A 23,063-nucleotide genomic window follows, 5' to 3' on the forward strand; every position below is an offset into this window, starting at 1 on the left:
AATATAAGACTTCCAGCACTTAGCACAGGGCCTAGCATATGAAATTAATGTTTACTGATTTAGTTAATTATTTGAAATCATCAAATGTCTAAGTAATCCCCAAAATTTTAGAATTGATTTTCAAACCAACTAACATTTAAACCATGTCCTCATAGAAGAGTCCATTAATGCAATTAAGTCTAAGACCCTAGAGATATCTCTCAAGTTTTATATACCAAATGCTCTTTTCTAAACCAAAGTAGCAATTCCAAAAAGTTCAAACTAACTCCAAATGTTTATTTTTCTAGTTAAATTTTTTTTCTTTAAATCACCACAGGGTTTGAACCCAATGTTTATAGGTTACTGAAAAAAATATCAGAAATAGAATCAAATTATAATTCACTTTTGACTGAAATGGGACACACTGTCCCCATGTTCTTTCTACATCCTGTCACCTAAAATGAGAAAAGATTACTACCACAAACTATAAAAATAGATAGATGACTTGAAAAAAACATTCAGAGAGGTACTTTGAAAATTATCTAGCATAATTCAATTTTTAAAAATTTAGTAAGCATTTATTATGAACTGAAATATTTCTAAGTACCTGAAAATTTTAAAAAAAGAAAAGAAACATGGTTTATAATTGTTTTTCTAAATTTTTATATCTTTTGTTTGTAAACTACTCTTATTACTAAATATATTCCTTCCAGAATCTCAGAATTTCAAACTGGAGAGGGGCCCCTATCTAATGCAACTTCCTACACAAAAAGAGCTTACCTAAACAACATACCTGAGAACTGGTCATCCAGCCTCCCTTTGCAGGCCCCAAGGCCAAGGACCTGGCTGCCTCTCTGAGCTCCTCTTTCCCCTCCTGGAAGAGCTCTAAGGGGAGCCTCTATGCAGGTACTCCTGGATCTGGAGTCAAACAAAACCAAACGAACACAGACAGTCCCTCAGATCCTTGAACGGAGCTACCGAGTTTCCTCTAAATCTTCCTTCTCCAGGCTGGACAAGCCCAGGGCTTCCAACCAGTCCTCCTCTATCATGTAACCTCCAGACTCAACATCCTGGCAGCTGGACCCTTTGCCCCTTATCTATGTCCTTCTGAACAGAGGAAACACAAGATACTCCAGATGAGGAGGGCTGACAAAGGCAGAATACAGAGAAACTCTCGTCTCCCTGTTCCTGGAAGCTGGCTCAAATACAGCATTCTAACACATTAGCCTTTTCTGGAGGCCACATCATACTTGCGGGCCTTAGACTAGATTTCCTGTCTTTTTCTGAACTTCTATCTATGCCTTATACTTGTAAAGTTGATTTTTTTCTATACCCAAGTTAGACTTCACATTTATCCTTATAGAACTTCATCTTATTAGATTCAGATCATTGCTGTTGTGCTAAGTCTGTGATTGAGGGAAACTGAGGCACAAAAGTCCAAGAGGTCAATGATCCCTCAGTGATAGAAAGATTCACCCATCTAATCTGAGCAACCCTTTATATAAAGTTTGATTCTATAATTCATTACAAAATGTCAACTGATGCCAAGTAAACTAAGACTGCGACTAGTCCATAATTACACTGACTTGCAGTATGGGTCTAAGTGGTTTTCAGAACTGCTATCTATCCATGCCTTATACTTGTAGGGTTGATTTTTTTTTCCTGGATCCAAGAGAAAGACTTCATATTTATCCTTACTGAATTTCCTCTTATAAGATTCCTCCCAGCACTATAACCCAGAGGCATCACACAAACACTGTAAAACTCCCCAGTACCAGCCCAGATTAAAATGTAATAGGAAAATGTCTAATAAAATAAAGATACAAATCAACACAGATGATATAGTTTTTTTTTTTTTAAAGTCAATCTGTTGCTGCCAGGGACCCCGTTGGAATCCTGGAGTTGGAGTTCTGCTTCTGTCATTCACCATGCTGGCTATCTCCTCGGCTTTTTGCCATCTACAAATCTGACAGACCTATCATCTAGGGAAGAGCACATGACAGACTATCTGAGTCACTGATAAAACTGCTAAACACCACACTCAATCACAGATCTCTGGGATGCTCCCCTGGAGCTTTCCTCCTATATAGACCATTGAACCATTAATAACTCTTTTGTGTCCAGCAATCCAATCAGTTCTGAATCTGACTGTATTTTGCTTTAATCCACATCTCTCTATCTCCTCCACAAGAATAGGAAATGCTTCATTCTCAAAATTCCCCAACTACTAGTGTAATTATCCTGTCAAAAAAAGGAAATGAGATCAGTTTGGCATGACCTATTCTTAATAAAGACATGTTGGGTGTTTTGCAATCGCTGCTTCTCTTTCTACAGGTTTGTCTCTCAACTCTTAATCATCTGTTCTAGAATTTTCTCAAAAAATTGAAGTCAAATTCACATGGTAAACTGATTCTATTCTCTTCCTCTTTTTGAAAATTAAGGTAACGTTTCCCCTCTCTTGTATCTCTCCTTGAGTTTCCATCATCTTTCAGATATCACTGACAGTGGCTCCATGATCATATCTCCTCGCTATATGATCAGAATATACTTCATCTGGGTCAAGGCCTGAATTCATTAAGAACAACTAGGTATACTTTTATTACTTCCTTACTTATCTTGGAGGTCAAATTCTCTCCCCCCACCTCTCCCACACACACTTCCAGCAAACCATCCTTGGAACAGGGAAGAAAAAAGAGGGGTGTGGGAAGAGTCCAGCAAAATTAACTAACATATACACAGTCTGTTCATATATGTAATGCATAGCCAAAGGACCCCCAGCCTCTGAAAGAGAGAGGAAAAGTCATTAAAATCAAATGTGGCAAGTGATGAGTACAATAGAGATTCAGACAAAGAGAGAGACAGAGGGACAGACATTCACTTTTAGTTTCCCATTAGGCTAACACCTGCCACTTATCAATTTTATATGAAATCAGGTCCTTGAGCTTCAGATCCAGGGGCCTTAATCATCTGGGCAAGAAGTGTGGGTGGGTCCTAGATTAAACTAAAAAGAGTTAGTAACAATGAAATTTGCTTCTTACAATGTTTTTGATGTCATTCCCCCCACCCCCCACCTCCTTTGCTCCTCTGAATTTATACATTAAAATCAAACATCAAATACTGAGGTGGTTATTTCTGGATTCCTTTCAAGTCATAAAGAAATAGGTTTAATTTTTTTTTCAAAGATTAAAAAATAAGGTCAAAATAAAATAAAACATCAATAAAAGTTACTTGGTCCAGGTGTAAGGTCAAGCTATTGACAAAAGAGACAATTCATCCTAGGGGAATTGGTCCTTGCTTAAACACTATCTTACCAGAGGCATGATACCAAGGCAACTAAAACATAAGACTAATGAGCACATATGTTCCTAATAAACCCCCAAAGAATTACAACACAAAAATAAAAGACCTGCTCTTTCCACATTCCTTTGCTCTATGAGCAGAAAGATACTTAGCTCACCTCCTTTGGCAAAAATCCTAAAATTCTACTTCAAGGTGACTTCATTGACCCAGGCCTCATTCTTATTTATGTATTCTGTATACAAATATATGAATATTATGGAAACTTAATTATCATGGTATAATGGAAAGAACACCAGACCTAGAGAAGAGAGACTTGGGTTCCAATCCCAGCTCTAGCCTTAACTAGCTATGTGAGCACAGTCAAGTGAGAACAATATTTGAGCCTATTTCATAAATTGCAATGGGGTTCATAATACTTTCACTTCCGACCACATGCCTTCCTCCAAGTCCTACCCCCCCCCCAGGGCTATTACAAAGAAACCCTTTTGTAAACCTTAAAGGGTGGTACTACATGCTGGAGTTACCCTGCCAAGCACTTAAGGAGAGGGAGGCTGGAGGAAAACTAGTCAAAAGAAAAGGAAGAGAGTGAGGATGGACTGAAGGCCCGGACATATACTGAGCCACTTGAATAACACAAGCAGGGTAAGCAAGGAATTGCCCTTGCCACCCTAGCCAGTTTTCCCAGAAGTACAAGGTGAAGCAGGCTACTGGGAGGTGTCCCTCAGAGGAAAGGCAGAAGCTCACCCCTGGAGGCAAGGTGGGGGACTAGGGGAGCAGGAAGGGCAGCCTCAAGGAGGGCACCTGCTGCTCTCCCAAGTAACCCAAGGGCAGTTATATGAGCCAAAGGGTCAAGCCAGATCAGAGTCAGAGACAAAGGAGACCTCTCCAACAAGGCGGTTCAAAGGAGTCCAGGGACCTGCATGGCTAGGATGGGCTATGCAACAAGTTACCTAAGGCCTTAGCCACCAAGCCCCCCTAGATGGTGGACAATGATGACTTGGAGTGACAAGTTCTATGACAGCTGTCCTTCCCCCTTCTCCACTGGGCCAGTGACCATAGTTCTGAACCCCTGGAATGGGCACAGACCATGGTCATCAGTCTGGTAATCGACTCCAGGGAACAGGGGCCAGCCATCCCCTCCAGCTTCCAAGCACTGCCACTCATAGGACAGGTGAGGCAGACCAACTGAAGCAGCCGTGTCTTGAGCGGGGACTGGCGGCCAGGAAAGCCAACCACCACCAGCACCACCTGGACCATCATCGCCCCCCAAGACCCTGAACTCAAGAGCTTTGGGAATAACCATCATCCTGAGAAGCAATCTCAACTATTGAAAACCCAGACAGGAAAGTTCCTTGTTCAAGTCAAATGATTTTATCAGTGGAAATGACATTAAAGAAGAGACCTATCTGCTTTGCCCTAAGGACTATGGAAACTTTCTATCTGAGAATAGCTGAAACCTTCCATGTGTTTTCTCCCAAAGCAGAACAGGAATATTTGCTGTACTGAAGCACCAGAATATGAGTAGCTTTAATTCAAAAGTAAAGGATAAACAAAGTATTAACTGTTAAGGAAACATCAAGAAAGACATCCAAGCCCTTAGTTGTGGTTAGTGGAAATTTTTGCTATTTAAAGGTAAAAAATTCTTGAGACTGCTAATTTACAATTATTTTGAGCTTTGATTAAAGGGATAATTATCTGAATTGCCATGAAACCAATTGCAGAAAATGACCTGTGTTATAGTCCAGGAACTACTAAAGGTGGGTATCCCTGCTTGGGAGAAGTTTTGGGGACAATTGTAGCCTGACCTAAGGAAGGATTCTCCTGACTCTATTTCCCTATTGTGCTATTTCATTTCTGAAAAGGAAATTTTCTCACCTGGTTAATCCCGAGTCTTACCTTTAACACCCTATGGCTATATCACTGGCTGTCAGATAAGGCACATGCCTGGAAGCAGGGAGAGCTAAAGGAGATTTTCCCCTCTGTTTTGATCTCTGACAAACACAAATCATGGAAAGCAATATAATCATTATCACTAATATGTATTAGCATCAAGTCTCCTTGCATCCTTATGACCCATTCTGCACAATTTGAGTGCTAGATGACTCATGAAGACTTCTGGTTCCTAGATATCCTTTCTTCTCAGGATGGCTCTAAAGAGGACCTTGTTTCTCTGGTTCCAAATTCACAGGTTCCTAGATAATTCTGATTTAATATAATTTAATACAATCATTTAAATTTGGTTCTTCAATTTTGAAACTTCAAGGAATTTCAGTTTATATAGCATTTACAGTTTCTATTCTTACCTCAAGTAAAAAAAAAATCCAAGTTAGCAATAAGGTAAAAAAAAAAAGTTCTAAATCCCTAAGAATAAGAGAAGTACAAATAAAACAAATCTAAAGTTCTATCTCATATCCGAGATTTCCATCAGATTTTCCTCCAAAAAAAAGCAATTAAATTTTTAGAAGCCACAAGAAAAATTACTTCACCTTTGTGGGTCTCCATTTCCTCCTTTGTTTGAAAGAAAAAAAATTAATAGATGACATCCAAAGGTTCTTTTTCACTTTTAAATGTGTCTCAAAATTGCAGAAGTTGAGAGCTGGAAGGTCCTCAGTTGTCATCTAGTACAACCCACACAGGAAAAAGAATCTTCCCTCCTACATACCCAACAGGTGGGCCAGCTAGCTCCACTTTAAGGCCTCCAGGAAGAGGGAATTCCTTCAGGCAAGGCAGCCTATTCCACTTAGAGATGGTCTACTTTTCTAGACATCAGTTTAAATTTGCTTCTTTACAACTTGCAGGCATTGTTCCTAGTTCTGCCTCTGGGGTCAAAAATAAGAAGCCTAATCCTCCCATAACTGGCTTACTTTCATTAGCTTAGTCAACCAGAATAACTTGTAAGCTTCAACATAGCTACCCATATATATATATGTATATATATATATATGTATATATATATATATATATATATATATATATATATCCACCCACCTGAGATCCCATACCAGATGTTTCCATCTTCCCTGCTTAGCCAGGCATCCTGCACCTCACCTCTGAGTAATAAATGATGCAGGCCCCAAAACCATAACTTTCCCATATAATTATCATTATGCCTAAACTTAATTTCTGCACTTCTCAGTAAGCTAAGTTCTTGTGCAATTTGTAGAACCTCTGGATGCCCTGACACAGGGGTTCTTACTCTGGGGGGGGGGGGGTTCATAAACCTGTTGAGTTTTTTTTAACATTCTGAAAATTCTATTTCAATATATTTGGTTTTACCTGTGAACCTAATTGCTTTATTTTATGCATTTAAAATAATTCTTCTCAAGAAGAGCTTCTCCACGCTGTCAAAGGGGTCAGTCAGGTGACAAAAAGTTTAAGAATTCCTGCTCCAAAAATAACTCTAATATAATTTCCAATTATAACTAACAGGAAAGAGTGACATGAAAGACTGAAACACGAGCATAAACCCCAAACTCCACTTTGGCCAAAGGCATGTTTCAAGTTATTAAGAAGCTTTCTGGTGAGGACCTTCCTTCTCCAGCTACAGATGGTCACTCTCTCTTAAGGGCCCTGAGGGTCACCTGGCCAGTTGGCAGGTGTCAAAGGCAAGCCTTGAACTCTCAACTTCTTGACTCTGAAGCCAACAAAAACCCAAGAGCCTCTTAAGAGTCTTTAGCAAGTAAAAAATGTGACTCAGTTCCAAGTCATGAAATCACAGAATTCAGGAGAAAGGCACAAGACCACCACTTGAGAGCTGGAAGGGACCTCAGCAGGCATCTAATCCACACCTCTCATTTTACAGATGAGGAAACCAAGGCTCCATGGAAACTAAATGACTGGGGGAAGGAACTGCGTGTGTGTGCGCATGTGTATGAGAGTGTGCGGAGAGGGCGGTGGGGGCATCCGAGTTTGAGTCCCAACTCCTCCGGCTCCATTTGCTGCCCTCATTCCCCCATGCCTCTCTGGCGGCGGTGGGTGTCCTCTTCCCATCCTCTCTCTCCATTCATTCCCTAACCTTTCTGGGGAAGGGAAGGAGGAAAGGGGCAGGGGCAGGCAGGAGAGCGAGTAGTGGAGGAGGAGGACATGGATCTGAAGCAGAAGATTAGCCTGGAGTTACGGAACAGAGCCCCAGAGGAGGTGGCAGAGTTCGTCGTTGATAACTGTCCATCTGTCAATGGGGAAATTGAAGGCCTCAATGATACTTTCAAAGAGTTTGCATGGTTAATGTGGCTCTCACCTCACTGGCTCAGCTCCCCAGCTTGAGTAAACTTTGAAAGTTGGAACTTCGTGATAATATTATTTCTGGGGGCCTGGAGGTCCTGGCGGAAAAATGTCCAAATCTCACCTACCTCAATCTGAGTGGCAACAAAATCAAAGATCTCAGCACAGTGGAAGTTCTGCAAAATCTTAAAAGCTTGAAAAGTCTTGACTTGTTTAACTGCAAGATCACAAACCTGAAAGATTACAGAGAAGGTATTTTTGAACTGCTTCAACAAATCACCTAACTAGATGGATTTGATCGTGAAGATAATGAAGTACCAGATTCTGAAGAGGAGGAAGAAGATGAAGATGAAGAAGAGGATGAAGCAGGTCCACCTGGAGGATATGAGGAGGAGGATGAAGATGAAGCAGGTTTAGCTTTAGAGAGAGAAGAGGAGGTGGATCTCTCATACCTAATGAAGGAAGAAATTCAGGATGATGATGATGATGATGATGATGATGACTATGTTGAAGAAGGAGAAGAAGAGGAAGAAGAAGAAAATGTTCAAGGAGAAAAGAGGAAATGAGATATTAAAGATGAAGGAGAAGAAGATGATTAAATGGACCAGGCTCCAATATTCTAGAATTTGCAATAGAGCAATCTTGTTGATCTGTTTGTTTATGTACCATGCTGTCCCTACAAAAGATAGCATGTAACTTTTTATAGGAAAGGTGTGGTTTTACTATTTTTGGCTTTTTATCATTCCAAATAAGATTTGTTAGCCTATTAGTGATCACATACAGTACATAGGGAAAAAAATCAGTCCTATATGATTGACCCCTTTATCAAACTCCTTAGAAATTCATTTGGAATCTTAATTTTCTTATTCAAGCTCAATGTTTTGGTCCTAATTAGTTCACAGTTTCAATACAGCAGGTTTTCCACAGGTGTAGTATGGTGCATTTCATTCATAAGGTTTAAAAGTTATTTATAAGTTAATTGAAATCAAAGTTGTTTGTAATATGAGAAGTCAACAGTCTCTCTTTGAGATGAAAAACTTGGTTATATTCTTTGGAGCTGGCCAGAGGTCTAGTTAGAAGATAGTGATTTTTTTTGATGCTAATGTTTTTTTAAGGTTACATAATTAAAGCAGAAACAGAATGATGAGGGTTCTGATGAGAAATAGCATTTTTATAGTTTATTGTTGGAGAGGCTCCTGAAACCTGTCTCAAATCAAACAGCTGTTTAGGTCTTTGTGTTAAAAGAAAATTTCATGTATTCCAAATTCTGAGCATATGTGTTAACCCTTTCTTGTTTTGGCTATAAGTTACGGCATGACAAGGGTTCTTCAGTAAACATTTTGCTCTTCCTTTTATCAGTTTCCTTTTTCTCTTTCTGATTTCTATCCTTTCCAGTCTGGAAAACAGACTGTTTTCCATTCGAGGAAATCTAGCAAAAACTTTAGGCCCTTCCTTCAACCACCTTTTCTTGCCTTGCTTGGATTTCTCACAGGGTACCCTTGAATGAAAGGATTGACTAAAATTGACTCAAAACAGACATAATTATGCTTAGCCTGAATCTTTCCTGGTTGATATTGTGAATTAATTACATCAGAGTGAAGTCAGAGGGGAATCCTGAACCACTATCAGAGTCTCCTAGATGTCAGATAATTGTCTGTGAATGTTTAATGAGGCATGGATAGACTTAACATTGAACATTTGATTCCTGAATCAAGATTTGGATGCTGCAGACGAGAGCTGCAAAGCATATTTTATTTTCCTGAATAGAGCCTTAAATTATTCTTCTCATCATTATGAAGCATAACCAGCTTTAAGACATTTGAATAGCATGTATTTGCCATTTGGCAAAAGTATTTGAAACTAGATTCGTTTTAAAATTGATATCCATGAAGAAAAGGATTTGGGGAAACTTTGCAATTGTATGTGTGCACTTGTGTGTGATTTTCCTATTAAATGTTCATATTTTATATGAATTCTAAATTTAAAAAAAAGAGAAATATATTCCCTGTTTTTTATCATGGAGCCTCAGTTTTCCAGACAATTGCTTTTTGTTATTCTTGACTATCTCAAAAACCTTTTTCTCATAAGTTTTGAATATTTGTAACTTTAAAAGAAAATCAGCATCAACAAATAGTGACCATGTCTCTTTGAAGTGAACTCATACTTTTCTTTTTCTCTTTTGGGCCACATTTAAATTAAGACAGAACAAAAATGTCTTTTTCCAGTGGGGCTCAAAGAATGTTACTAGCAACTCTGGGCTTCCCATTAGGAATATAATTACAAAGTAATAATATTAGTAGAGAAACCCAATTAACAAAAAGCTTGACTGGTTAAATGAAATCAAATTCTTAGACAGGGTTGGTGGAGTGATGGGATGCTTGACTAACAATTTACTCATTTTTAACAGCTAAAATGCAATATTTCAGGCACTTTGCATTCTTAAGTTCCATATATTACTTCTGGCTTTCAAAATACTTGTTTTAAAATTTAATCTACATTTTTTAAAAAAATTGATGATCATCTTATTGTGCAATCGGAATTAGAACAGTTGTTTTATTTTAAAAGGTAATACCTACAGCCTCAGAATAACTTCTAAAACTTGTTTTGCTTGGTGGGTGGTATTTTCATGCAAATATGTAGGGGAGGGGTTTTATATTTTTGTAGAGGTTTTTGTCCTATTTTTAAAATGCTCTTTGTAAGGCAGTATGTATACAGTGTGTTAAGTCCTCTAAGAATTGCTCTCCTAAAAAACTTTGAAGTTATTACTTTTGTGCAACTGTGTTTTGAATAAAGCCATGACAGTGTTAAATTAAAAAAAGAAAAGAAAAAAAAGAAACTAAATGACTGTTCAACATGAAACAGCGAGTAAGGAAGATTTGAACCCGAATCTTCCTGACAAAGATTAGCACTATCCCAACTGCCCCCTCGCCTCTAAAAAATGCAAGGAGAGAGGGAATAGATGAGCAAGGATCAGCTTCCAAAGAACTCAAAAAGTAGAATGTGACCATGGGAGACGACCTTAAAGAGTCTTCCTCAGAAGAGAGCGTCACCAGAATCCAGGGACCACCAAGGCCCTGAGGCTTCAGGACCTCCCCAGAACTTCATCCCATTCCCAATCCTTCATTACCATGGAAGAAAATATGGCACCAACTTGAAACTTAAAGGCCATGGTGAGGGGATTATTCCCTGGAGTTCCAGAACATTACAACCACCGGCCAAGGCAGAACCCCAGGGAACCTGCCCAGAATAGGCACCCCAATTGTGCTACAGATTAAGTTTGTGATTCACTTCCTTGTTCCCTCAGAAAAAAAAGAAAAAGGAGACAAGGGGGTGAGGGAGTGGTGATAGGAGCAGCCTGAGGGTCACCTGGATTCTCTGTTCTACCCTGGCCAAAATCTTGAAATTCACCAACTGGATAATGGTCAAAAAATGTACTTTATTAACTGAATGCCGAATTCCACTTTTTTTTTTAAAGTTTTTTGCAAGGCAAACGGGGTTAAGTGGCTTGCTCAAGGCCACACAGCTAGTATCTGAGACAGGATTTGAACCCAGGTACTCCTGACTCCAGGGCCGGGGCTTTATCCACTACGCTACCTAGCTGCGCCTATTCACTCTTTTACTTATGACATTAGTTTCTTTAACAAAAAAAATTCATGATAGTTTTATGCATATAATGATAAAAAACTAATCTTTACATATTGCTTTAAGATTTTTACAAACTTTTTCCAGAACCACACTGTTTCAAAGGTCTGGTTTTAATAGCTTAAAAATATTAAAAGTTTTAATTACTGGACCTTAAAACTAATGAAACAATCTATAGGATCCCATTTGAACCTTACAATCACCCTGGTATACCGGTAGGTGTTGTTATTATCTTTATTTCACAAATGAAAAACTGAAGCAGAGAGAGAGGCCTGAAGCCAGCCAGGAGCCCGGTTCTAGACTCCAACTTAGCCAACATCTCTTTTACTACCGTCCGGCAGGCCTCACGGTCGCTGGGACGGCTCCAGCGATGGAAGCCCGGCATCCACCTCCAGCTCTTAGACTCAGGCAACAGCAGCGCCCCTCCAACGGACGCAGGATTTTCCTCCTGCAGATCTCTGAATCAAAGCACATTGTACCCAATCCAGACAACTAAGCCAATTACAAACAAAGCCCAGTCCAAGCCCTTCCTACGGTATGCAAAATATGTTTGGGTGCCCGATGACCATGAGTTCATCACACTGCAATGTGGAGCACTCCTCTTGTCTGGGTGTTTGTTGTTGTTTCTTTGTCCTAGCTGGCTCCTCCAGGGACAAGCACCAGGTTTTCCCCCCCTTCTCTTCAGTACATGGCTTGGGATCGGGAATGAGACTTGTCCCCCGCCCCCAAGAAACACCTTTTTCTTAAAATTTTCTTACAATTCTTAAAAATGAATTGTATCCAGAGAAGTAGCCTAATGCAGAAAAATCAACCCGCTAGTTAAGAAACTGGGGACTAATCCCCCCCACTCTACGTGACCTCTGGGCTTTGGTCTATTCATATTTAAAATGAAGAGTAGGGGCAGCTGGGTGGCTCAGTAGATAGAGCGCTGACCCTGGAGTCAGGAGGACCTGAGTTCAAATCCAGCATCAGACACTTAATTACTAGCTGTGTGGCTTTGGGCAAGTCACTTAACCCCATTACTTTGCAAAAAACTAAAAAAATAAAATGAAGAGTAGGGATTAAATCATCTTCAAGGTCTATTCCACTTTTACAGTTGTGAAGACTGTAAAGTCTGAGTGGTTTTAGGATTCTAGATCTGCAAAGGACCTCAGCGACCATCTATTCTAACTACCTTACAATTTCAGAGAAAAGGTCCTGTAGTCCATTCCTGGTACTCTCCACTCCTTAATGGAGTGCTCTATATGTGTAATGGAGTGCATCAATAGACAATTTAACCTTCCCCTTTAACTCAAAAAGCTAACGACAATTACCTATATAAATATACAGAGTTCCCCTGATTTTTTTCAAAGTTTTTGATTTTTTGGGGGGGGCGGGATTTTTGCAAGGTAATGGAGTCACACAGCTAAGTATTGTGTGTCTGAGGCCAGATTTGAACTCAGGCACCCCTGACTCCAGGGCTAGTGCTCTAACCACTGTGCCACCTAGCTGCACCTCCTTACTTGATTCTTAATGTTTACTACTGCTATTATCCTGGGCAAGTCATTTAACCTCCTTGGGCTTCAGTTTCCTCATCTATAAAATAAAGGTATTGCAGTTGAGTACTTTAAAGTCTCCTTCCAGGTCTAAATCTATGATCTTCTAATTTGTGATCCCTGTCCTCTAAATCAGAGAACTGGAATCATAGGAAATAACCTTGGAAGGGACCTCAAATATCTAGTCTAATTTTTTTCATCAGATTCTTCTTTTTTTTTCTTTTTTTGATTTTTTGCAAAGCAATGGGGTTAAGTAACTTGCCCAAGATCACATAGCTAAGTGTCTGAGGCTGAATTTGAGCTCAGGTCCTCCTGACTCCAGGGTCAGTGCTCTATCCACTGTACCACCTAGCTGTCTCAAAACATCAGATTCTTTAAAATGACAATTTAAACACTCCAGCAGGCTTAAATCTCCCTAACATGCCTCTTTGAAGGGATTACAATTCATCCCCTTCCCACAAATACACACTTTTAAAAACACATTAAACCAGAATGATTCTTAAACTAATATAGAAAGTGTTTTCCTCAAATATTGAGATGTTTTGGAAGATACAAATTGACACACATGGACCCAAGTCAATGTTAATCAATCTCTCTTTTTTGAAAAGTGTAATTTAAAAATTTAAGTTTATCTGGCACTCATTGCACTTGAAAATAACTGAAAAATTTTAGGTAAACATAGTGGCAAAAACGTTGTTTTACCTTCTGAACTAACCTCATGTTATACAGAGGACAGCAATATTTCAACTTCCCATGATCATTCTGTGAATCAATACTAAACTTTTGACTTGTCTTTCAACAATGTCATTTAACTTTTTTATTTGTTTCAAATGACATTTATTGTTGTTTCCTGTTGATTTATATCAGAGATGTCACATATGGGACCTGCAAGACTTACCAGTGCAGCTGGGAAATATTTAGCAAAATAAAATAAAAATATAATAAAACGTAATGCAAATATGTGGTTTTTAAGTCACTATGCTCCCAGGGATCCTTATGTATAGTTTAGTGACTCCCATTTCTATGTGGATTTGACACCACTGATTTACATTGTGCACTGGAAAAAAAAGGAGAAAAATTAGAATCAAAAAGATCTGGTTTTAAGTGCTAATTCTATTATTCCTCAGATTCATAGATAGAATTTTTCTGAACCTCAAGTTTCTTCATCTAGAAACTAAGAAATTAAAAAATACTTCCACTCTCTTCATTTATTCACTTAACGTTGATTAAATATTCACTATATTATGTAAAAAGCACAATTCTGGGAGATATCCAAAGTTTAGATAAAATAGATTTCTTATATTAATAGCAGAAAAAGTTGTCAATGCAAAAAGCTTTAATATTTATTGTGCTATATAAGACCTGAGGTAGGATCATTTCCATCATTACTGCCTCATGACAAGTATATTAACAGGGCTTCAAAGAGAAGGTAGACATATTAAAGGGACTAACTATTGTGAGGAAATAAGTTTTTAACCTTGAAACACTATATAATTTTGAGTTATTATCATCATCATCATCATCATCATTGTCATCGTCATAGTCATTGTCATCGTCGGAGTTGTAGTCATCATCCTGAAGCCTTCCCTGGATCCATCCATCTAGTAGCAAAGTCCTAGGAACAAATTCTTTTCCAAAGTTCAGTGGTAATTTAATTCTGCGAGTTCTTTATCAATTAAGTTCTAATGAAAGACTATGCACCCACTAATCTATTTTCCCACTGTATTGGTTCCCTCCTTGTCTCCCTCTTAGGTGCCATTAACTTTCCTGTAGTACCTTCTCCATTCCATTACTAATTCTCCTCTCCAAAGTAGCTTTATCCTTATCTCTAAGGGCTGAATCCTGGCCTCATCCTCTTCTGAGTATTTGATACTATGGATTCCACTCCAAAACTATTTCCTTTTCCCTTGGTTTTAGAAACAGCACCATTTCCCATTTTTCTTCTCATTTCCTTAGCTAACTCATCATCCTCTTCTTGACCCTAAAAAAGGATGTTCCCCCAGCTCAATCCTGGCTCTCCTCTCTCACTACTGTGTTCCTTGGAGACATCGCTGATGGGGCAACTTCAACTGCCTGCTCTTTGTAGCTAATTCTCAATTTTTCAGTCCTGGCTTCTCTTCCCAGCTCCATTCCCATGCCCTGACTACCACCAGGACTGGGTCAAAATGGCCTCAAACTCAGAATGATTTAAAACTGTCCACTAAATATGTTGCTCCTCCTGACTTAATGATTTCTGTTACCCTGAATCCTGTATTTATAACCCTGGGGTTACCTTTGATTCTTTCATCTCCTATACACCTCGTGTTTCAAAATATCACCAGGTCCTACAGATTCCACCGTCTCAACATCCTGCGGTCATTCCCTTTTCTCTATTTTTCACTGCCCCATTACAAGCCCTTATTCCACCCACCGGACTTGTGCAGTCACCTAAGTCTCAGTTAGGAGGCAGTGGAGTGATGTAGTATCAGGAAGACCTGAGTTCAAAACCTGCCTCAGATCTGCTATAAGCGAATCACTTACCCTCCCCGCCACCTCAGTTTCCTTATCTGAAAAATGGGAGTAACAATAGCAACAACATTCCAAGGTTTCTGTGAAGGTAAAATGAGCTAATATTTGTAAAGAGAAGCATCTGGGTGGCAAAATGAACAGGGCACTTGATCTGGAGTCAGGAAAACATGAGTTCAAATCCAGTTCCAGACACTTACCAGCTTAAACTCTGCTTCTTTCAGTTTCACGATATTAGGGATAAATAAATAGGTATAATAATGGCACCAACTTCCCAAGCTGTTGAAGGGGAGAATGTGATCATTTATATGATGCTTTGCAAGAGAGAGAGAAACAACAATACATAAAAAACAAACACCTCTGAAAACTACAAAATACTATGATCGATACAATGACTACAATTCCAGAAGACTGAAGAAACATGCTATCCAAGAAAAGTGATGAATTTAGGATAGAGAATGACATGTAGAATATATGTATGTATATATGCATATGTGTGTATGTTTGCGTGTATTTTATAAAGCCATTAAGGGGATTTGTTTTTCTTGACTAGGTATATTTGTTACAAGAAATTGGGGTTTTTTTCCCTTTTTTATGGGATGGGGTGAATGAAGAGAAAAAAATTTTTAAAAAAAAGATGATATGGATGTAAAATATTGCATATACTTTTAAATGAAATCATAGTATTACTATCTTTACTTAACTGTTTGACCTTGATATGAGAGCTCTCTCAAAGTATGAGTAATGGGTCAATGTATCTAACATATAAACAAAAACATCAATAAAACTGAGTGACCAACGCCCTCAGCTCCAGAAAAAAAAAACACACCCTAAAAAATACACCATTTAGACCTGAGTCTAAATGTCTTTCTTCTCTACCTGTTCAATTATTAATTACCCATTAAAAAGCAACTTCATTCTTGGCCACCACCACCACCCCCAACATGGAAACCTCTTTGGGCTATGCATCATAGTGTTCTTTAAAAACAAACATAACAAAAAAATTACTCTGTAATGTACTTACGAAATATTATCTATTATAGTTAGTTGTGGGTTTTTTTTTTTGGTTCTTGCAAGACAAGGGGGTTAAGTGACTTGCCCAAGACCACATATCTAGGTGTCTGAGTGTCTGAGGTTGCTTTTGAACTCAGGTCCTCCTGAATCCAGGGCTGGTGCTCAATCCACTAAGTCACCTAGCTGCCTTTTAGTTGTGCTTTTAGTCTTATTCCCCCATAATCTTTGATCTGACTGAGTTTCTGGTCAGCATAACCTAGTTCCTGCTAAGGGTCTCTAAGCCACAGGGAGAGAGGGTCCAGTCTCCCAGTCAATGCAACAAACTTTTCTCTCAATTCCCGTAACTGAATAAAGTTTTCTTCACAAGACTCCAAGTGCTTAGCGCATTGCTTGGAACATGGCCAGAAGCAAATAACTGTTAAAGGAATGAATGAAGAAAGGAAGGAATAAGGGAACGAATGCAGGAAAGAGGCAAGCCTGAATCCTTGGAAGATGATCCAAGAGAACATAAGCTACAATAAGCTATAAAAACCAAGCTGGAAATGCATCTGGTACCAATCACCATGCTGGCTAACTGAAACACATCCCAGCTAGGGTTTGGGAGATTCACATCAAATTGAACCAGGTGATACATTATTTTCAAATACAGCAACATCTCTTAATGCACTTAATGATTTTTCATTCTTTCTTCTTGCAGAGAAAGTTTGCTGTTTGCACAGGATTCTCCCTTTCTAAGATCTTTTCCTAGCACAATGGACAGGTTAAACAGAAGGTGCAAAACTGCAGACGCTGCCTTCTCCCAGTAAGGCATTGGCAGGGTTAGAACCCCAAATATCAACCAGACATCCAGGTACGGATCTTTGTAGCAGTTGTCATTCAAGCTCTCTCTGAAAGCTCCCCGATGAAAGTAGTTAAAACATATGGAGAGCAATGAACACTTCCATTTATTTTCAGCAAAATCATTTAACTACAAACACCTCATCCATCTTCAGCTACCCTATTCCAGTAGTCTCAGAGATTCAGGATTGAAGCTGCTAACAACTGCTATCTTTCCATGGAAGAAATTACTCAAAGTAGAAAATAATAACCTTATATTTCCTATTCTAACCTGATGAGTATGTGCATGGGTGGGGAAAATGAGTAATAAATTATTTCTGTGTCAAAAGAAGAATCTTATAGAATTTCTATAGAAAATCCCATCAGTATCACATTTCTGTTGTTTCACTGAGTGAGCACACCTTCTACGAAGACAGTCATGAAGAAATGCAAATGGCCAAAAAGTTCATTACTCAATGGCTATTCTGTCCATAAGTCTCACCAAACTCAATGAGACTGACCTCTGACAGTAGAAACCCAAGTGATCCCCTGGTGGGTCCATGCATGAATCCTTGCCAGCCTGGATTGACCTGGCAGAACTCAGGATTCTCAAGAACCAGGGGCTGACCCTCCTATCACAATGAAGCTTCTTAAGAGTTTCTGCAAAGGTTTGTTTATAAGATGAACAGAAAAGAAATTGGCCTTTGAAGTCAATTATGCAATAGAATCTAAAAATCAAAAGATGCTCTCCCAAGAGCAAAAACTACATGTTTTAAGAGTTTTCTGGCATCTCATTTAAGAGCAATGCATTTTCTGAGCAATAAGGATGATTATATGAAGTCAATCTAGATTAATCCTATACAATGGTATGTCTCTTGAGTTCTAAATCTCTCCCTCCTTCCAGCCCCTCCCTCACCCCATTGAGAAGGCAAACAGTATGACTGAGACTCATTATACATATGAAGTCATAAAAAACCCATTTCCTGTTCAATATGATTGTTCATATATAATCTATATTAGATTACTTGATTTCTTGGAGGAGGGGGAAGGGAAGGAGAAAAACTTGGAATTAAAAATCTTACAAAAAAAAAAGATAGTTGAGGGCGGCTAGGTGGTGCAGTAGATAAAGCACCGGCCCTGGAGTCAGGAGTACTCGGGTTCAAATCTGGTCTTAGACACTTAATAATTACCTAGCCGTGTGGCCTTGGGCAAGCCACTTAACCCCATTTGCCTTGCAAAAAAAAAAAAACCCTAAAAAAAAAAAGATAGTTGAAAACCATCTTTATATGTAATTGGAGAAATTAAATACTTTTAGATGGAAAAATCATATTTCCACATTAGCCATATCAAAAAATAAAACAAGTCAGAGCAGCTAGGTAGCACAGTGGAGAGAGCACCAGCCCTGGAGTCAGGAGTACCTGAGTTCAAATCCAACCTCAGACACTTAATGATTACCTAGTTGTGTGGCCTTGGGCAAGCCACTTAACCCCATTTGCCTTACAAAAAAAAAAACCTAAAAAAAATAACATCACCTTGGCCATTTATATACTACTTTAAATTTTTAGAATTTGTATGCTTTCTATACGTTACTTCATTTGGATTTTATTATTAATTTAAGGAGCTGTGATTTTTTTAACCTCTACAGATGAAACTCACACCCTCTTCTAAGAATGGGAAAAAAAAAATTCTGAGGATAGAAAGAAATTACCATCTGATGGCCAATTTTCTGGGAAAGGGCCTCTACTTCACACAGCAAAAACAGGTACCCAATCCACAGATGAGTCGGACTCAAAACCTTTCCTGCATGCTGAGACCCACTAGGGCCCAGTCAACCTCCATGATGAGATTTTTCTTAAAATTTGTTAAAAATATAACCTATTCATTTATTGGGGTTTTTTTTTAAAGATTTTATTTATTTTGGGTTTTACAATTTTCCCCCTAATCTTACTTCCCTTCCCCCCACAGAAGACAATTTGTCAGTCTTTACATTGTTTCTATTAACCTAAATCATTTAGCATTTTTTATTCAGTCAGTTCTGACTTTCAGAGATCTTATGGGATTTTCTTGTCAAAGATAATAGAACAACTTGCCATTTCCTTCTCCAATTCACTCTTACAGATGAGGAAACTGAGGCAAACACAGCAAAGTCACTAGCCCAGGATCAATTAGCTATTAAGTGTTTGAGGTCAGATTTAAAGTCAAGAAGATGAGTTTTCCTAACTCCAGTCCCTGCTTTGTCTCTCATTTTTATCATGGCCACTTATAAAGACAATAAAATGGCAAATACTGATAGGCCTATTTTATAGAAAGAAAGAAGTAAAAATTCAATAGCTTATGGTTCCATAAATCAACATTAGAACAAGAAACTAAAATATCTGTACTGATAAAGCAATAATTAATGCATAGTTCCATTAAGATACACACATAAATACATACACATTCTACTTATTAGAAGCACATTGCAGAAGAAAAGTTCTGCCAGACAAGTAAGTCAGGACACTGGGCTCTATTCCCAACACTGACACTAACTACCTATGAATTTTTGGAAAATCTTTATAAAATATTTATAAAATTTTATAAAATAGAGAAAGTTGTCTTATATGATACTGTCTTGTCTAGAGCCAACATTCTAAGATTCTATAAAAACAGAACAGATTGACTCTGAATTCCCTCAGATCTCAACAAGATGGAATGAAGTTCATGAAATTTTATAAGAAGCAAATGCTAAGTATTGTATTTAAGTTCAAAATCTGAATTGATGAGTAAAGAATGGTTAGAACAAATAAGAGCAGTTTACTCAAAGACAACTTAGAAGTATGTTAACTATAAGATTTAATGAGTCAAAAACATGAGGTGGCTCTAATTCAATCTTAAGTTATATAAAAGAAAAAAACATGATCAGAATGATAGTACTATTCTAAATATATTCTATTTCAAGAAGATTATTTCTCCTTTTGTCCAATTTTATGCAATACAGGAACAAATTTGTACTAACCAAAAAAAAAGGTGAATGGTATGAAACCATGCCATATCAAGAAGGGTCTCAGAAACTTTCCTTAAGACAACTTAGATAAACATGATTATTTTATTCAAACATATAAAGGACTACTATATATGCACACACATATATGTGTGTGGATGTATGAGGAAAATGAACCAGTCCTTCTTCAGGGCTCCAGGTGGCAGAGCTTGGAGAAGAAGACACAGAAGGATAAATTTCAGTTCTCCATAAAGGAATAGCTTTCAGATGGAGCTGCTCCAAAATGAGATGAGATACTTGGTTATAAAGTGTGCATCCTCTCATAATGTTCAGAGATTAATGATCACGGGTTAGAGGCAGTAAGTTGCTTCCAAAGAAATGACAGGCAAAAGAGGCAAAATGAAGCATACATCTTCTATAATTATTGGAAAGTGAAATTGCTATTAAAAAGAGCAACAACAAAACTTTTGTTTTTAATTGCTACAGAAGAGTTGGGAGTCAGACTCAAAGTTCAATTCCCCCCCAAAGAAAAATTTCTATAGATGCATGAAAAAGATTTAGTAATTTAAAAGCAGACTAATCACAAAACCAGACTATCTTCACTCTAAGAGAGATGTCTTTTTGGAAAATATGCACATTTTAAAAGCATTTATTTCCCTCCTCTCTTATTTCACAACATACAATATAGAAAAAAATCACTGACTTCTTTCCCACAAAATGAGGAATTTTATAATCAGGAACATTCACAGAGCAAGGCTGATGAAAAGGGTTACAGAGACAGCTCCAACCTCTGCCAAGAATCATTGGGAATAGGTTCAAAGTTTCTTTTCTGCCCAAAGAAAAGACTGATAAGCTTCCAGGAATATTTTAGCTACTACAATTACTCAGTGGGACAATTTTAACCCAAGTTCCTCTATCAAGGGACTGGTATTTCACCTTCAACATGTGTGGAGTCTTCTCTCAAAAATGTCAGCCCTGGTTTAAAAAAGAAAAGGGAAGATAAGGAGAAACATGAAGGAAGTATGTATTTATTCACTTTACATTCATACTGCATATATCTATCTAAGCATTCACTGCCTCCTTCGCTAGAATATAAGCCCCTTGTAAGCAGAGATTGTTTCATTCTTTGTACTTATATCACTAGGGCAGTAAACACAACACAATATACTTAGCAAACAGCTGTCCCATTTTAGAAATACCTTATGGATGAACCAGCAAGTAACAGCAGTAATAGTGATGGTAGTAGTAGTAGTAGTAGTAGTAGTAGTAGTAGTAGTAGTAGAGATAATAGTGATGATAATATAGTGGTAGAAATAGTTGTAACGGTGGTGATAGTGGTAGTAGTGTGGTGGTGACGGTGGTAGTAGTAGTAGTAGTAGTAGTAGTAGTAGTAGTAGTAGTAGTAGTAGTAGTGACAACAATAACAACTAGCATTTACACAGTGCTTTAAGTGTAAATTTGCTTATTTAATCCTCATAACCACCCTGTGAGGTAGGTTCTATTGTCATCCTCATTTTACAACTAAGGAAACTGAGGCTGAGGAAGACTAAAGTGTTTTGTAGCTATGAGGTGAGATAATCAAATGAGATATTTGTAAACAACTTAGTCCATGCCTCACACATATTCCCTACCTTTCCCTAGTGGCTAAGACAGAAGGTGAACTCAGATCTTCCTGAATCCGAGTCTAGAGCTCTTAACCACTGTGTTTTCAAGGTGTTTTTATACAGTATTTGATGATTCAACAAAGAGACAGTCAGTGGTTCACAGGACAATGATAAAAATAGTGATAAAAGCACTTTTTAATCCCTGGTGTACTACTACTATATTGTACTTAACATTCTTCTAAATATACAAGTATTATTCTTATTCTTATTTTACAGTTGAGAAAATTAAGATTCACAGGGTCAGAAGGTGTCAGAGACAAAGTTTTAAATCAAGTTTCTGCCGAATCCACATCCTGCTTTCTTCCTAACACACCACATTCAATCTCCACATTGCACAAGAACATCATTATGATGAACATATTAACTCATTCTAAAATGAAACAATAGTATAAAAAGAAGCAAAAATGCAGCAAGTAATCTGGTAAAACCAGATGCTAAAAATAAATTTTACTGCTGATGGTAACAATTATCATTTCTATGTGAATATCTTCCTTTGGAAACAGGTTGGAAGGCTAAAAACCATTCAGTATATAAGACTCCACTGAATTTAACCACTTCAGGACGCCAAGCTCAGAGACACCAACTTTCTGTTGAAGTTTCTTCCTAGAAATTCAGACCTTTTATGGAAGTAAAAGTCAGCATCCCAACTGACTTAAAAATAGAAACTTTTTTCTGTATCTTCATGTTTCAGGAGTCTTTTTGAAAGAGAGAGTGGGCTATTTGAAAATCAGGGCAAAATGAGTTCCACTTGATTCCCAGTCAGATGAGCAATTAAAAAACAAATAAGCAAACCCTTGGCAGCCACGATCCCCCCAGAGCTACCCCTCCCCATCCCGGCCTGACTTCAGTTGATAAGGTCTCCAGAGGCCCTGCTGCTGGGGCTGCCGGTATAATAAGGTCTATTGTAAGGGAATCCCAAGCCAAAAGGATCTCAAACCATCCCCATAATGAATACCTTTCCACTGCAGGAGAGGGAGTAAAAAGAATTCACATCACACATTTTATTTTTGTCCAATTATTGATTTCCTTTAGTTCCATCTCATGGAAGGAACTGTCACAATGAAGTCATTTGGTTCATTCCCCTACCTTCAGAAGGGTGATTTTAAAACTATCTCACTACAAATGGAATTCTTTCTTAGGCTGGAAGATTTCCAAAAGAGGAGATTCCACACTTTTTTTTTACCGGTATCTCAGGTTCTGGTCATTGAGAAGCACTTCCTTAGAATCAATGAATTTCAGAAGGGGAAGAAATCTCATCAGTCATCTCATCCGACCCTGGTACATAGTAGATGCTTAATAAAGGTTTATGTCTGATGATGGACAGGGACCAGTCTTTGACAAGTGAGACAATGGAGCTGCTCAGGATGGCTTACAGCTGCCCAGGTGCCCAGAGTCCTGCCCCGGGAG

The 23,063-nt window shown here is 38.2% G+C and overlaps 1 protein-coding gene and 1 pseudogene across 1 annotated transcript in view; one reads left to right on the forward strand and one right to left on the reverse strand.

The window, feature by feature from the left end:
- Nucleotides 1–23,063, reverse strand: part of TBC1D1 (TBC1 domain family member 1) — a 252,928-nt gene that overhangs the window by 163,089 nt on the left and 66,776 nt on the right. The window lies entirely within an intron of this gene.
- LOC141518016 (acidic leucine-rich nuclear phosphoprotein 32 family member E-like) lies at nt 7,363–8,144 on the forward strand (annotated as a pseudogene).

The sequence above is a fragment of the Macrotis lagotis genome, chromosome 3, assembly GCF_037893015.1.
Source record: "Macrotis lagotis isolate mMagLag1 chromosome 3, bilby.v1.9.chrom.fasta, whole genome shotgun sequence".
Taxonomy (NCBI): Eukaryota; Metazoa; Chordata; class Mammalia; order Peramelemorphia; family Peramelidae; genus Macrotis; species Macrotis lagotis.